The following is a 17,754-nucleotide window of genomic DNA, read 5'->3' on the forward strand; positions in this document are numbered from 1 at the left end:
ATATTTTTGGTTATTAGTGCACAGCCACATATTTAGTATTGCTGAATATCCACTAACACGGTCCTTCAGGTCATTCACCCCTGTGTTTTGTGAACAGTGTCTCCTACCTTTGTGATGAGAGCTTCCTTCTCTAGCAAAGGAAATTTGTAAAGAGATCAGGCCCGAAGCCAATCTTTGCTTCCCCAATCAATCACCCCAGCCCAGGTGTTTCCTACTTAATCCTGTCTGGTGTTGTCTCCTGTTAGGCCAATTCCTTGCTCAGGTTAGACTTCTATTAATCTTTATCTTCTTTAGCTAAACTACTAGATTTCAATGTGTCAGAGTGTTAGAGCCCAGATGGATGAGCTCTTGCTTCATTATCATGCTGTAGGAAATAATTTCATTTTTTAAAAGCTCGTGTTACATTTTTACTTTTTTTAACAAACAAAATTGAGTCTATACATACATGGAAAAATGTGTCCAAAAGCCTTGCGTGTTATTTATTTGGGTCATATGAAAAAGTCTATATTTATGGGGCTGTTCTTTTCTCTTGAATACATGTAATATATTTTGCTGTTCTTCAGATTTGTTCTCCCCCCTTATGGAAGCTATCTTAAAATACATGCTATCTGGCCTGCAACTTCATTTTTCTGTTCTTCCAGAATTTTGGGATGGAGTTTACCTGGTGCTTATAATTTGGAAATGTTTAGTTCCTTGAGATCTGCTTTCACTTCTGTTACAGTATTTTGTATACACTTAAACACATATATATTTGTATACATTTATACACATATTACAGCATGTTTGTAAACACTTACTTGCCTTACTGTTATCTGCAAGGTCAATGTCATGCACTGTTAAAAACTGAAGAAAACTTTCTGTTTAGTTATGAAGCCATTCATTACACTTAGTGTCCACCCCATCATTTGCACTTTATAGTGCCACCTTCTAGATCTCTTAAAAACAAGGTCATGTATCATCACAACCCAAGGTCATTTATAGCTGGCCAGCTGAGAACACAGTCACTCTACGCATCTGCGCCTCTCAGAGTTGCTCTCAGAATCACAGAATGGTTGAGGTTGGAAGGGACCTCTGGAGATCACCAGGTCCAACCCCCTGCTCAAGCAGGGACACCTAGACCCATTGGCCCAGGACCGTGTCCAGACGGCTTTTGAGTATCTCCATGGATGGAGGGAGACTCCACAACCTCTCTGGGCAACCTGTGCCAGTGTTCAGTTACCCGCACGGTAAAAAAGTGTTTCCTGATGTTCAGAGGGAACCTCTGGTGTTTCAGTTTGTGCCCATTGCCTCTGGTCCTGTCACTGGGCACTGCTGAAAAGAGCCTGGCTGTATCTTCTTTCACCCTCCCTGCAGATGTTTATATACATTGATGAGATCCCCATGAGCTTTCCCTTCTCCAGGCTGAACAGTCCCAGCTCTCTCAGGCTTTCCTCACAGGAGAGATGCTCCAGTCCCTTAATAATCTTACTGGTCCTTCACTGGACTCAATCCAGTCAGACCATATCTCTCTTGTACTGGGCAGCCCAGAACTGGACACAGTACTCCAGGTGTGGCCTCACCAGTGCTGATTAGAAGGGAAGACCCCTCTCCCTCGACCTGCTGACAATACTTTGCCTACTGCAGCCCAGGACACCATTCACCTCCTTTGCAAGGGCACATTGCTGACTCCACCAGGACCCCCAGGTCCTTTTCTGCAAAGCTGCTTTACAGCCAGGCAGCCTCGGCATGTGCTGGTGCATGGTTGTACCCTTCAGCGCCAGACTTTCCCCCTGTATTCTCTGTGATGCCTGGCCTCCCAGCCTGTGGCTGTAATTCAACTGGAGAGAAAGACACGATAAAGCTGAATTTTGGAATAGCTTTAATAGCTCTGTGTCTGTATGATTTTAGTCTCTTGTTTTAATGTGTCACTTGGAAGTTATTGAGAATGCTTGCTCCTTGAAGGATTTTGAGCATAAGCATGCTGATGACTGTGAAGAGCTCTATTACTAAAGCAATAGAGGTCATAAATGCAACCTAGCTATACAGCTGGATCTTTAAAAAAGTGCAATTTTTATTTACTCCTACAGCTGGCCCAATGAAAGTTAGTGCTAAATAAAGGCGTCACTCCTGTGTCTTTCTAGTTATCTTCTTTCCTCACTTTTGGTAAATTTGCAGGCCTAAGTTCCTGTTATTTATAGATACCTAAACCCAAAAGTTTTAGTTCTGAGAACACCTAAATGTCTGCAGAAAGTAGCTATTGTATAAACAAGAAGCCACAGCATAGATTTGACCTCATGAGAAATGTCACCTAATGATCTCAGAGAAAGATGTTAAGGGACAATGATTGTATTATTAATTGATATTTTGATTATAAGCTTATGTTTAATTGGGGGGGGGGTGGTTAAAGCAAAAAAAGGCTATCTGGGGGGATTTTCCCCCTCTATTACTTTTCGCCTTCATACGAAGGTGCCTGGCTCATTTATGTTTTTAGCAATGGACGTTTTGCCCTCTAGTGGTTTCTCTCGGTTACAAAATGTTCCGGGAAAACCTATTTCTTTACCTGGGAATGCTTGGGTTTGATTTTAATTTTTAAACTGTGTACTCAATTTCACCAGACTGTACTTAGCTTCTGGTGTGGAGCTGCAAAGCAATCAGTTTTAAGATTATTTTGAAAACGATGGGATTTTTTTTCTTTTGCCTCTGCATCCACTGATGCACCTTTAAGCCTCCACCTTTAATTTCAGTGTCCTCGAGTCAGGGATATATTTTACTCACACAGATTGTTGATAGTAAGTTACAAGTCACTGCATTTTAATTTGAAAGTAGTGGCAAGGAAATTAGTCGGCAAAGATTTTGCTTTTAAGTGCATTTTTACTTCAGAACAGGGACAATTTATTGACATTATGAGTAATGTTATGTGTTGCTTTATTTAACAAAACAAAGTAAAGAAGACTGCATAATAACTGGAGCTGCAATATACTTGATAGGGCAGCATATATCTGCTGCAAAATTTTTCTTTGATTCCATCACAATGATCCAATTATGCTTATTTGAGGCATGAATTGTCGATAGACAAAATGATTTTAGGTTTATTCTAAAAGCCATAGGCACTGCTTTCGTGCTCTGGGAGTATGAGAATGAAGTGGTACCATTCATATTTTAATTCTTGGGACTCCAACATACTGGCTTTCTGTTGCAATATTTCTATGTATTTTTTATTATGTGAAATTTTGCTGAAGTGACATTTTGGCACACCCCCCCATGTATTTGGAGCTGTGCAGAGGAGGAATAGTACTGCATAAAATATGTAATATTCTTCAGAGGAGGAATAGTACTGCATAAAATATGTAATATTCTTCTGAAAGATAAGGAAGAGTCCTAATTATCATGTTTGGTGCAGCACTAAGTGAGATTAAATATACATGCTACTTAGGATTGTTTCTGTTCAAGATAAGCTAAAAATAAACATTTAGGAGATATTATGAAAAGTCAACTTCAGTATAAAGTTTTATTGCACCTGTGAATTCAAGTACTTCCTGACTGGAATAAGAGAGGTTAATAGATTAATGGTCTTCCAGTTCTCTGCTACATGATTCCCAAAACGTTTAGTTTAACTAATCCCTGAAAATACCACAGATGGATTGATGATACCCAATGGTTTTAGGATGACTGGATTAGAATAAACCTGGGTTAGGTGATGCTTGAGACCAACAACTGTAACTAAACTACAACCACACTCTTCCTTACATCAGAACCAAGCAAATTTCCTTTGATTAAAATATTCTGAAAGAAATAAAAATGTTCTAAAAATTAGCAGAAATTGTAAAATAAGGCCTGGTAGAAGAACCGTAGAAAGGTTTTGTGTCAGGATTCGAGAGAGCATAATGTATTATTCTCCTAATTGCTTGTAAATTTTTGTCTCTCTGTAGCTGGTTCTCTGATTTCCTGCTGTTGTTTTGTTTTGCTTTGTTTTGTTTGGGGGAGGGAGAGGAGAGGGTAAGGCGTTGCTTTTTGTATGGATTCTAGGCCACTTCTTTTCCCAGGGATCTTACAATCTTAACTACCGCTGCTGCTGATGCTTCAGATCATCTACGGTAGACGTTGCTGGTGGTCAGGTGGACCCTGAAGTTCCAAAACGTTGTGTGCCGTGCAAGACCAAGGGCTCTGCCTAGAGCTGCAAGCAGGCTTGGCTGTGCCGATGTAGCCGCTATTGCCCAGAGCTGCCCGCTCTCTCTTCCTAGAGAAGGTTTCTGCCCCTGTAGCAGGAATGAATGAGGCGGTTCTGTGCCCCAGCCCCTCAGGTCACTGATTTGTGAATGCCTGCTAAAGAATTACCACTTAAAATATGTGCTAATAGGAGAGGCTGTTAAATTGTGGTGGCTGTGAGATGAATAGTACTCTCACAACTTTGGAAGTGCTCTCCAAGAACAGGGGGTCTTTTGAGGCATTTATCACTTCAGTACCACTGCTTGGTCTCCCTGGGGTCAGGAGTCCAAGTCTCCAAAGCTGGACCTGGAGAAACTCCAATGACCCAAAGAACAGAAGATCTGCAACGTACCTGTGAATGCTGCCTTGAAGTCAAAGTTAATATTAAAGAAGTTTATTTTGGACAGGCTGACTTACAGCTGAAAAATGCCACCATTCTTATTTGAATAAAAGCAATTTTTCTGAACTTTACATGAGATGAACTGTGGTGAGGATTTTTGTTTTAAATTTGTTTTTTCCCCAAAATTGGTTCCCTTATCCCTAGTTCCTACCTGTAATTCTTAACGTTGTAATTTGTTGCTTTCTTTGTGCATATTTTAACAGCACAAAATATTGTTATTCTTTCCCTTTATACATAGTAGAAAAATAAGCATTGAATCAAAATGAAAATTGTATGTCTGTTTCATTCTTCATGAGGAGCACCATAAATCTTATGAATTGTTGTCATATGCTGTACTATGCTCAGCAGTTAGTGATTGTTAAATAGATTAATCAGCTGGTGTTAATGTTCAAAATTCTATCACAAATAGTCTGAATCATGTATTGAATATTGAAAATTATAGCGTTATGGCCATTTAAACTGCAATTAAAAATAATTAAATTATCCCAACCAAAGCAAGTGTAGTAAACAGAAGAACAGATTAAACTTGATTTTATTTTAGTTGATCTTTCTCTAATAAATTATGCTAGAGCATTAAAATATCCCCTGGGGAACATTTACTGTAGGTTAATAAAGACTAAAATTGTATTTCAAAGTTTTACATCCATGTCATATGAATATCTAGATAGAGGATAAACACCTTCTGAAAGATCGCCTGAAAACAACAATCCATCATGTTTTCTTCCAGTTTGCTATGCTAGCATTTTTGCTATAATGTCAGCGGTCTTAGGAAAATGGGATCCCCTAGAGACATTCTTGCATCATGGTAGGAATTTCAGCCAATCTAAAGTGGGTTTAGAACCAGAGTGCAGTTATTTCTGAAGAAAACCTTTTCCCTTCATTTCACCTGCAGCTAATACACGGTGCTCTGTGGTTCCAGTTCTGACATCCTTCTAACTTCAGCCTAAGGCTGACTGCAAAAATAGCGTCTTCAAAAGTTTTAATTCATTAGACTAGCTAAATAAAGTAAGAGCTGTTTTCCCATTTTGTGAGCCTTTAGTCCTTGTCAGGACTATGCAATGCTTTTGTACTTCTGTGTTGCTGCACCCATCATTTTCCCCCTCCTCTGAGGTTTAATGACTACTTAAGATATCAAGACACCATAGTTCTTGTTTTAATCCGCTTGAGGACTTTAGATTCAATAAAGATGACCTGCAAATGATACTCAACAAGGCTTAACTCACATTATCTGGTCTCTGGGGAGAACTGGAAGCCTAGCTGCTAACAGTGAGGTGTGCTTGTGAAGACGGGAAATGCCAAGCTGAATATTTCTGATATCCTTCCCCTCTCTGGAGGGTATGTACCTGACCCAAGTCTGCAAGCATGTACCTTCACCTACACAGACCACAGCCCCAAAGGTGGGGCCTCAGGAAATAGTGGACTGTTGTGGATTGTTTCCCTCATTATGATTAGAGGATAATCAGAGGGTTTTCCCAGGGAGTTGAAAATCCTACGCAATGTCCTTCTCAGCCACAAACAACTCAGACCCTGTGCTGCACACCATTTTAAATGTTAACTTTAAAATCTGTTTGAAGGATTTGAGATGAAAAGTTGTACTACAGAGTATGAGGTGATACACTTCAGCATTAATAACAGCATTTGTGTAGTAAGCCCCTCAAGGGAAAATAAGAGTATAAAGAGTAGACCAAACTCGTAGATTTGTAACTGAGAATGTCTGCTGTGATTCAACCACGAAAATGACCAATTAAAATCTCAATTGTGTCAGGAGAGATATTTACAGTAAAGAAGGAAAAAGCCACTATAGTGGTATGATATTGTCTGGCCAGTTATGTTCAAGAAAGATAAACTGAACCTCTGAGTTCAAGACAGGACTGACAAATCTCCCACTAGATTAGACAACCTACAAGAGGGGGGTAGAAGAAATTCATTTGTTCAGATCAGCACAATGCAGGCTGAGGTGGGATATATTTGTTGTCTGTAAATACCTTTGAAAAGTATGACAAAAGGTTAGAGGAGTATTTGTTGAATTAAGGACAATATTTTCATGAAAACAAATAGGTACATATTTTACTTGAATTAGGCTTGAATCTGTGGTTTCTTGAGAGCAGGAAATTTGCAGCTAGCTCAAGATTATGGAAAAGCTTGTATTTTGGATGACCTGTCAAGCTCTGGCTTCAACCTCTATTTCAGTAGTCATCCAAAGGGAAAAAGTATCTGAAGCTTTTAAATTGCCAGGAACTCTCATTTTCTAATGAGTCTTACTGAGAAAGTGATCTACATAATTAACCACCTCACTCCCTCTGCTGTTTGTTTCCAAAAGGTTTTGCAGCTCACTAACAGTCTGTGTAGCTTGTTCTTGCCCATCTTATGGTATGGGAGCCAATATTTCAAGTTAGATGCTTCAAGCTCCTTCAGATCACAAAAGAGGTTTCTGGGACTGTGTGTGTTAAGGGATGTTATAAGCGGCTGCCACCCCCAGCAGCTCCAAGCCCAGGCTTTCCTCCTGCCCATCCGCTGGAGCCCAGCCCAGGAGCTCAGAGACCTGGGGGCTCAGAGACCCAGGGGATCAGACCCAGGCTGAACTGTTTGCCAGTTTAACCAGTAGGGAAGATAAGTGCATATCCCAGAGATGCAGGCACACACAGAGGACGCTGACAAGGCTGGCCACACTGACCACCGCAGACAAGGCGCTGCCTCAAACAGCACCTCCGTGTAGGACTCACGAGTGCTGTAGCTCACGAGTGAGAGCATGCACGTGACACTCGCTAGGTTCACAAGCGCGTGTACATTCGTAGACCCCCCAGGTACTGGCACGGCCCCTCTGTGCACCTGATAGCCCTGCCCCATGGGTCCCCTACTTGCCAGCCAGTCCAGCTTGGTGCTCACTGCAAACACACAGTGCTTGCATGCTTGTCACACGGGCACTCCACATTTGCAGGATCCCGCAAATACCAGCACATGGACCCTCTGCCTGACCAATACCCCTGTCAGGAACCTCCCATGGCCTTCTGTTCGCCAGCTGGTCCAGCCTGGTGTTTGCTTGTGAATACACACGCACATCCTTGTTCCTCCCCGATCCCCTTCCCCTGCGCTTTCTTTTTAAGTTTTGCATAGTCCCACAGAACCCCCCCAAATATCCCAAATCCATGTTTTACTCTTGTTTCCTGCCTTTTGTCAGTTACAAAGTCTAGGTCAGCCCTCTCCAAAGCTACACCTGTAGTTTCTTAACAACCCATCTGTTAGGGACTGGAGATTTTTGGTCTTTGGCATTTTCTGTTATCACTTGTCTACTGGGTTTGTGTTTCTGTGAGTTCTTGTTTATTGCTTGCCCCTTTACTTATTATCCCTTTTTGCTTGAAAAGGTCCTTGTTCAGATAACCATAATGAAGCAGATACCGCCTGCTTACCCTTTCACTGCGCTTGGTTTTATTTCAGTTGGATATTTTGTTGCTTCAGAATCTCTGATGATCACCCTTCTTCATATAAGCCATGGATTTGGGAGTCTTTTTCTAGTCCCTAGAGAGTAAAATACTAAACCTTCCACGGGCACCTATGGAAAGTGTCATTAGAGATATTTAACTCTCCCCACCTGCCTGCTTTAGAAATAAATAGATAGAGTAGATTGGTAGCTCACAAACAAGTACCTAATAAGCATCAGTCCTTGGCACTGAAATATGATCATCCACACTATTAAATGCTCTGAATGCCCCTTGCAAGCTTTTAGCCTGTCTCAGTACCTTCTCAAAGCGATGTGGGACAAAGCCAACAAGTGGCTTAATTGTGACAACCCTAGTTTTGAGTGCCAGGATAGTTGGACACCAATATGGATACAGGTCATTCTGTGCCTTTTAGCTTTCATATCCAGGACTCTTCCTGGCCAAATTTAATTTGCTAGAGCTAGCCTTAGAGATTTTCTAGTAGCACCTGACACTCAAGATTAGTTAAGGGAGAGTCACTGAGCACTCAGTTCCCTGAAAACAGTAATTTGCTGTCATTTTAATGCTCTTGGCTGTCTGAGCCAACAGCGTGGTGCTGGTGGATGTGGCACAGAACTGATGGAAGACCTGCACTCTTCTGGAGTAGCAGTGGGAACCCATGCAGAGTATGCTGGGACATCACAAACGATGCTGTTCTCTTCAGACAACTGAACCTCACCCCTATCATCTCTGTTCCCAGTCATGCCTATGATGTAACTGACTGTGTGAAGTTACGTATTACTGATTAGGTCAGGGAATGGGCATTTTGGTAATGTCTAGGTAAATCAGAGTGGTCCAGCTGGTGGTCCACAAGCCAGATCTCACCTATGGGCAGGGTTCTATGACTGTATATATAATTTCTCTCTCATCTGTGCACATTGAAGTACTTGTCTGCATGAGATGTCACTAATAACATTACTACATGTTGGGACAGCTCCATCATTCATGCTGATATGTGACATAAAGCAGAAAAGAAGTTGGATCACTCTAGGACAGGGGTTTGGAAATGTGGCTTTGTCTGATATAGACAATATTGCTTTTTGATTTTCCTGGTCACCACCATCACATTGTTTTAATCAGTGCCCCATTAACTATCCCCAGCAACATTGTAAGACAGCATACCAATGTGAATGCTCAACGGTTAAACATTTTAAAAGCTAAAACTTATTTCTATAGCTACCTTATGTTTCATTTACGTAAATCCACTTGGTTCAAGATTTATGGTGGAATGAGTGAGACTTTTATATTAATTTGTATTTCTGTCCTTTTCAATGTTGTCATTGATGATGCAATTTCTAATATGTGTTTTTCTAAGCAGTACAGTTACATTGACTATAGCAATGACACCAGCTGGTATGCCAGGGTGAAAAATATGTTTTCCTTTTTTGGCTTTGTCTGAATAAGTCTATATAAGTAATTGTATTCTCGAAGCAGATTTCATAACATCTGCTTCCTCAGCTCTAATTCTTTCTCTTACCATCTGTCTTCTCTTAATTCTGCTATTAGAATGGCAAACAGAACCCCAAGGATGCTGTGAGTTTCTGAGAAAGATGGGCAACCTCTAGCAGCCTCCGAACATCGAAAGCACAAAGTTGCATTTGAACTTAGCTCTGCCTTCCTGCTCCAAATGAAGACCTGGGGGAAATGAGAGCTGTGCAGATGCTTTGTGTTGAATAACACGGACTTACAAGAAGTCTAAAGATGGATTAAAAGTTTACTTAACTCTTTTAAATGAAAATTACACCACCAGGCTTCTGAATCTGACTAATTTCAGAAAAAAAGTCCTCCTACTAAATCCTGTCATCAAAAGTTGTTTCAGCTGAATTAAAAAAAAAAAAAAGTAAAAAAAGCCTGTACATGTCTAAAATCAGGTCACCACACCATCTTTACTGTAGCACTTCTTAGTGCTACAGTGAGGAAAAAGTGCTGTATCTTCAGAAAAAACTATTATTTGCTCAACGTACCCTACAGACATTTTAAAGATGGAGGTTCTTGTAAATTAATCTTTCTTGTAATGTGCTATCTAACCTACAGTTTTATATTTTCCCCATCACTTACTACCTGTTTTCAGTTTGTAATAGAGCAATATTTCTTGGTGATTTCATGGTGATCAATGTTTTTTACTCAAACTGGCAACCTGTTACAAGTGGAGTTCCCCCCTGGGATTGATACTGGGCGCCATGCTGTTCAACATCTTCGTAAATGGGATGATGGGATTGAACACATGCTCATCAAGTTTGCTGATGTCACTAAACTGAGTGGTGACATGGACGAGCCAGAAGGGAGAGCCATTTTAAAGAGAGACCTGGACCATCTGGAAAAGTGGGCTAGCAAGAACAGTATGAAGTTTAACAAAGACAAGTGCAAAGTCCTTCACCTGGCATGACAGAACCAAACAGCCCAGTACAGGCTAGGATCTGTGTGGCTGGGGAGCAGTCTTGCTGAAAGGGATCTGGGGACTCTGGTGAACAGCAAGACAAACACGTCAGCTGTGAGCTGCTGCAGTAACGATGGCAAATTGCATCCTGGCCTGCATCGTTAGGGGCGTTACTAGCAGAGATAGACACATGATCATCCCACTCTACTCAGCACTTGTCAGGCTGCACCTGGAGTACTGTGTCCAGTTCTGGTCCGCACAATTCAAGAAAGATGCAGACTGGAGACTGGCCAATGGAAGGCCATGAAGATGATCAGAGGGCTGGAGAACCTGCCCTATGAGGAGACACTGAAGGAATTGGGTCTTTTTTCCCTGGAGAAGAGAAGGCTTAGGGGGGACGTGATCACAGTATTCCAGTACTTAAAGGGTGACTGCAAAGAGGATGGAGGCTCTCTTTTCACAAGGAGCCATGGGGAGAAGACACGGGGCAATGAATACAAGTTTTACCAGGGAAGGTTTCATCATGATGTAAGAAAGGAATTTTTTACAGTGAAAACAATCATTCAATGGAACAAGCTCCCCGGGGATGTGGTAGAGTCCCCATCGCTGGAAGTTTTCAAGATGCAATCAGATGGGGTGCTAGATAATCTCATCTAGGTTCCCTCCCACACAAAAGGTTGGACCAGATGATCTTCTGAGGTTCCTTTCAGCTTGGGCTGTTCTATGGTTCTGTCACATCTACTAAATCTGTTCTTGGAAGGGCAAGGAAAAAGAAACTTTTTTAGGAGACAGCCCCAGTGCTTATTTCAGTAATGCTAATTGTTTAGTAACTTAACTATTTCTACTGAATTATCTAACTACCTAATATCATCCTTCTTTGGGGTAAGTAGCAAGGTACTGACAGGAGGCAAACATATACCTTGAACTACTACTACTGACTTGCTCTTCCAGTTAAGTCTTACCATTAGAAGCTACTTTAATTTTTTTCTTCACTGATACCTGAAAGGGAACAAACATCTGTCACAGGGAAATACCTCATACATGTATGTTTGTTTTGTTCTACCTCCTGGCTGATTGTTACTATTTTTTGCTGATGAAGAGATGTCAAGGAAGTAGCAACTGGAAAAGTTCACAACCTGAATTTAACATAAAATTGGAAACTTTGCAGCCATATAAGATATTGGCAGAGTGATCTGTTCAGATCATGAATCAAGTTGCCCATTCACAGTGCATATACCATATCCATTTGCTGCAAAGTCACTGAAATATGAGAACAGTGATATCTCAATATCTTTGATTACTTTGTGCTAGGCTTGTCTCCTTTCTAAGTTGTATGTCCATGTTACCCAAGGTTCATTCTTGTCCTTGGCTATTGATGAAAAAAGCCCTTTGTACTCATTTTTAAAGCTTGCAATATCAGCAAATATTTTTTTATTTTTAATTATTTTTCCAAATGTCAATCAACAAATATATGCACACTTTACTGCAGATATGGTAAGCTTACTAAGATCTTTATTTATTATTTTATTTCGTATTCATTTCTCCCCCAGAATATTAATAACATTTGATGCTGTAAAATATGAAATCTTAAATATCCAGTCCCATTCTTTTGTGCAAAAGACTGCTTTTTTTCATAGGTTCAATAGTATAATAATGGGGATTATTTTTGGCTCAAAAATTGGGAAAGGAAACAATTTTGCCATATGATGTTAATCACAAGGAATATATATCACTTTGTAGTAGTGAGAATTAGGAAGATCAGTCATGCTTCCTGAGGGGAAAGGGAACAAGGGAGTTCAGTTTTAGTCTATTCTCAATAGAATATTTAATAGCAGACTTCAATACTTCATAGAACTGAAATTCATTTTAATTTTCTCCTGATAGTGTTGGGAAAAACCTGATATTAATTAGATATTAGTCATTTTTCCACAGTTGTATTGGATTTGTGTGGTGGGATTTTGGTAGCGGGGGAGGGGCTGCAGGGGTGGCTCCTGTGAGAAGCTGCTAGAAGCTTCCCTGGCTCCAGTTTGGACCCGCCACTGGCCAAGGCCGAACCCATCAGCAATGGTGGTAGTGCCTCTGGGAGAACAGGTTTCAGAGGGGAAAAAACCCCAAAACCTGCTGGAAAAACCTGCAGTGGAGAGAGGAGTGGGATGTGAGAGCACCAGCCCCGCAGACCCCCAGGTCGGTGCAGAAGGAGGAGGAGGAGATGCTCCAGGCGCCGGAGCAGAGATTCCCCTGCAGCCCGTGGGGAAGACCATGGTGAGGCAGGCTGTCCCCCTGCAGCCCAGGGAGGTCCACGGGGGAGCAGATCTCCACCTGCAGCCCGGGGAGGACCCCACGCCGGAGCAGGGGGATGCCCGAAGGAGGCTGTGACCCCGTGGGAAGCCCGCGCTGGAGCAGGCTCCTGGCAGGACCTGTGGCCCCGTGGAGAGAGGAGCCCACGCTGGAGCAGGTTTGCTGGCAGGACTTGTGACCCCGCGGGGGACCCACGCTGGAGCAGTCTGGGCCTGAAGGACTGCAGCCCATGGGAGGGACCCCACGCTGGAGCAGGGGAAGAGTGAGGAGGCCTCCCCCTGAGGAGGAAGGAGCGGCAGAGACAGCGTGTGAGGAACCGAACTGACTGCAATCCCCATTCCCCATCCCCCTGTGCTGCTGCGGGGGTGGAGGTAGAGAAAACTGGGAGTGGAGCTGAGCCCAGGAAGGAGGGAGGGGTGGGGGGAAGGTGTTCTAAGGTTTGGTTTTATTTCTCATCATCCTACTCTGATTTGTTTGGTCATAAATTTAATTGATTTTTTTTCCAAGTCGTGTCTGTTTTTTGCCCGTGACCATAATTGGTGAGTGATCCCTCCCTGTCCTTATCTCGACCCACGAGCTTTTTCTTTATATTTTCTCCTCCCCATCCCACCGGGGGGGGAGGAGTGAGTGAGCGGCCGCGTGGTGCTTAGTCGCTGGCTGAGCTTAAACTACTGCAATGATGAAAAAATCATGCTGTTATATAAAGTGTTGACATAAATTGCATTTGGGGATTTTTATGGAGTAATTACTATGTTGGTTTTCTGTCAACTGGCCTCAGATTTAATCTGTTAGGATGACATTCATCTTGCCTAACTTTATTCATCTAGATATATCATCTAAAGGAACTGTCTGGGATTCTTGAATGGTCAGTGGGCAGAGAGAGACATAGTCTCAAAAACAGATTTACACTGTATATTTTAAGTTTGGTTAAACTATATTTGAAAAAAAGTATCAATTTTTCTATTAACAGAGGTCTTTATAGCACTGGAAAAGCCTAGAGTAAAAGCTAAGATCTCATCAACATTTGTTGATGGCTAAAGTTGCATGCAATTCCATCTTTTGTCTTCACACAAGCAATCATTTGATTAGCAAGAAGAAAAAACTGCTTTTAGTTTCTGTGACTTTCCTGATACTCTCAGTACAAATTTGTAGGCCTTGCATCCTCTGTAATTTTCAAAGTAGAACCCAGTTTCACTTGACAACAAAGCTTAGCATGTCTGTGACTGATCTGATGTTAGATGAATGCATGAGGATGTAATTATCACAGGAATGTCTTTCAAAGTTTGTCTGTAACTTGGAGCCAAGGTGATGGGTTGATTTACAAGACTTATAGTCATGTATTTTCAAAGAATGAAAAATTTCTAAAGGTAGTTTATTTACTACGCTCACAATACATGCTATTCTAATATGACAACAATAGAGGCCACTATGGCTCTAGATTTCAAAATCTAAAGAAGCTTATAAATTACTGTTTCCTAGAGAACAAAAACAACAATAGTGGTTTTCAGGTAATGTTTACCTTTTAAATTCTAGTAAAACATTAAATAAATATGTTTTGATGATAGTAAATACCACTTGCTTGAAAGTAGATTAAATCCAGTGGGAATAAAATTGTTTTTAAACTAGATTAGAAGTTTAGGAAATATTATATAGGAGGGTTAAAGCATTAGTATAAGAATAAACCTTTTCATTTTGGAGATATGGGGACCATTATTTTTTAGAGACTTTAGATTAGAATATACCTTTCATTTTTTTCAGGGAAATGGTCTTATGGCCCACTCGTTTGTATTTTGGAGAATTGACATGGCACTCAGTGCAAAGGCAGAGAAGTTAGCACCATTGTTTCTATCTGTATGGTGTATTAAAAAATGTACTTATGACATTTATTCTAGTTAATATTGGTTCAGATCCCCCGAGTGGATATGAGACAGTGGAGTAGGTTATTTTATTTTATTTTATTTTATTTTATTTTATTTTATTTTATAACAGCATTATTAGGTCTTGCAAAGGAGCAAGGCATCATTATTAAAGATTAGGCTACTAAATACACAGGTAGATACGTGTTCAAGTTTATGCTGAGATTTTATTTAGGCCTTATTTTTGACACTTACATGGAAACTCTCAAATGCTAGATATGATTTATTCTAAGCACTAAACACTGGTAAAATTAAGGATTCTCAGTGATTTGCTAGGCTTGTAGAAACACAAGGTTTGCTGATTTTCTGTTGGTTACAGTGGTTCGATATTACAACTCCCAGTTTCCGAGCACAGCCAGGGGGAACAAGTACAGGAGTGGAAATTTGTTCAATGTATGGCAGACTGCCCAGTAGTTAAATACATTTCTTTTTAAATGCATGATCCTCATTTGAATAGTTGTTTCCCTTGGAATTTGGCTCGGAACTGGGTGTGTTAGACGGGACCTAAAATCCAAACCAGTGCTTGTCCACTTAATATGCTCCATGTGGGCAAGGTTTAAATTTGCACAGAGCTCCAATAAAGGCAGTGATGCTCAGTATGGCCACAACTGCAGAGACTAATGGGGACATAGCTGAATTGTTATAACTTTGATGCCTATCAGTTTCACTAGGCAAAAGGCCAATTACTGGAGGAACTGTCTAAGGGGACACAAGATTTAATGGTGATATCATCAGTAAAAGTGTCACTCACTGAGTTGGAGAAGATGCATATTTTTATTTGGGTATTGTCCAACACTGAATTAAAGTAATTTTACACGGTGCATTGAACAGTCATCAGATGGCTGTTGGCTGCTTTCAGCTTGAGCTGGATTTAACTGTCAATTTACAGAGAGATTTAAATCCTTGCAAATGAATTCTGATATCATTTCTGCGTGGTAGCTAGTGAATACCTTTAATTTTGAAATAACTTCAGTGAAACTCTCTGAATTCAAGTCATCATGTTATTTCACAGAGTTACAATAGCAGAATCTAGAAAGAAAGTAATAATAGCAAGCTTATCTCACTTTCCTTCATCATACAATTACATGTGCTGTGGATGATACCAGAGATCATGAAATTAAATATGGGACAAGTCTTACAGTAGCTGGAAGGTCCCTCTTACTCTTTTATGTTTCCTTTCCAGTGTCTAATGAATTCTGGACTTTTTTTCCATTCTCTCCATGTATATCCTCTATGTGGTTGTCAGTAAGCTGTTTAACATACCCATATCTACATCTCAGATTTTGCTCACTATATACCGTGTTTACACATGTTGACAGAGCTCCCTAGCTGAGATGATACTTTATATGTGGCAAAAGGAGAGCTTTCCTCATAAAGCCATGTTACCTTTGTCAGGTCATAGGCTAAGCTGAGAAAAACCTCTTGTTTGCTGGCATAGCTGTATCCGTTCTAGAGATTTTGCCAACTTGTACCAGTCAGGCAGTGTGATTTTATATCCATAGACTTTTTTCCCAACATAGCTACATTGACAGAACATTGTCGTCTCACCTAAGGAGTACATCTGTTCTGCTGTGATGCAGTTGATTCAGATAGCTCGTGATCTATAGCTGATACCTCATATAGTTTATTCATATAGTCCAGGATCTAAGGAACTTGCATTCCTTCCCTCTGTTCATTTCTTGGTCTCTTGCAGAGCCTCTGGAACAAAGATTTACCTAATTGTTACTCAGCAATCATGATGATACTGAAAGAAAAAACCCCAAAACACCAGAATCTGAACCTTTAACATTGGTTGTGCAGGTGACATAGAGTTAGAAATTCCTTTTAGGGACACGCATTATCTTTTAATAGATTAATATATCTGTAATTTAGGATGTCTCAGTCTAATCTAGATGTTTCCATCCCGGCATGTTATCAGAACTAGATTCTCTACTACTGTGGGTTGTTGTGGTTTGTGTGAAAACCCGCCACACTCTGCAGCAACAGCACTGTGTCAAGACAGAGCAGTGGTAATTTGAGGATGCTAACATTAAGAGCATTAATCTGCCAGCCCCATGGACTGATTCCTCACTTGCTTATGCTCAAGCTGTCATGTGTACAGCCAGGTTTGACCAACATCACCACATCAGTCAGTCAGTCCTCTTTTAATGGCCATCAGCAAGGGGAAAAATGGCAGACAAAAGGCAATTACAGTAAGAAAAGTGTTGTTTGACAAATGACTTTTCTACCCTATACTTCTGTGAGTGTGAAAAGTACAGTCTGTAGTCTGTTAGGTTTAAGAATGGCCAGAAGTGGAAAGATGCTCCCTCAAAGTCAGCACAAAAAATAGGAGACAGAAATGAATATTCTGTGCTTTCTGTAAGAGACAGAAATGAGGGGGACAGAGGAAAAAGGGTTAAGAAAAATTAGGTATAGTCACAGGTGATTAAAAGATATCTACCTAAAGTATTTTTCTAATCCTACCATGTGTCAGTCACTAATGCTAAAAGTAAGGCATATGCTTATGAATAGCAGGGACTAGAGGGGGATGACTGTGCTATGTGACACCACACGCTGAAACAACACACCAGACAGTTTCTCTGTCAGCAGGGCTGTAACTCTTCAGTAGCTCAAATTAATGAAGGAAACTTCAAAATTCCTGCAAATCCAAGGAGAGAGGCTTTGCTGATGGCACCGCAGCAGGAAGAGTCCTCACTTTCTCCCGGTGATTGATTTTGAGTAGTGTTCTACCACTTGTACTTACCTCAGCCTGTACCACAGCAGGGAGACCACTATTTACTTGTTGTGGAACACCTACCAGGGAGGGCTACTGGCTTGTAAATCTGGAGTTTACCTGCAAGGCCCTTTCATCTCTGAATGGTATCAACCAAACTGACTGCAGAGCCACTCACTTAGGAAGAGTGGTAAACCCTCTGCCAGACCCTTATTACTAAAAGCAGGGTTTGCAGGAAGCAAGGGAACTCAGAAGAACAAGGAATAAGAAACTGAGAATGAGTTAAAAAATGTCCTGTCCAACAGAAAGGTTATTTGTGTTGGATAGCCTGTTTCTGTCAGGCAAGTTTGGCTGTGTTTGCAATTCTATTGCACTTTTCCAAGTGCTCT

Source organism: Aquila chrysaetos, chromosome 2 (assembly GCF_900496995.4).
Source record: "Aquila chrysaetos chrysaetos chromosome 2, bAquChr1.4, whole genome shotgun sequence".
Classification (NCBI taxonomy): domain Eukaryota; kingdom Metazoa; phylum Chordata; class Aves; order Accipitriformes; family Accipitridae; genus Aquila; species Aquila chrysaetos.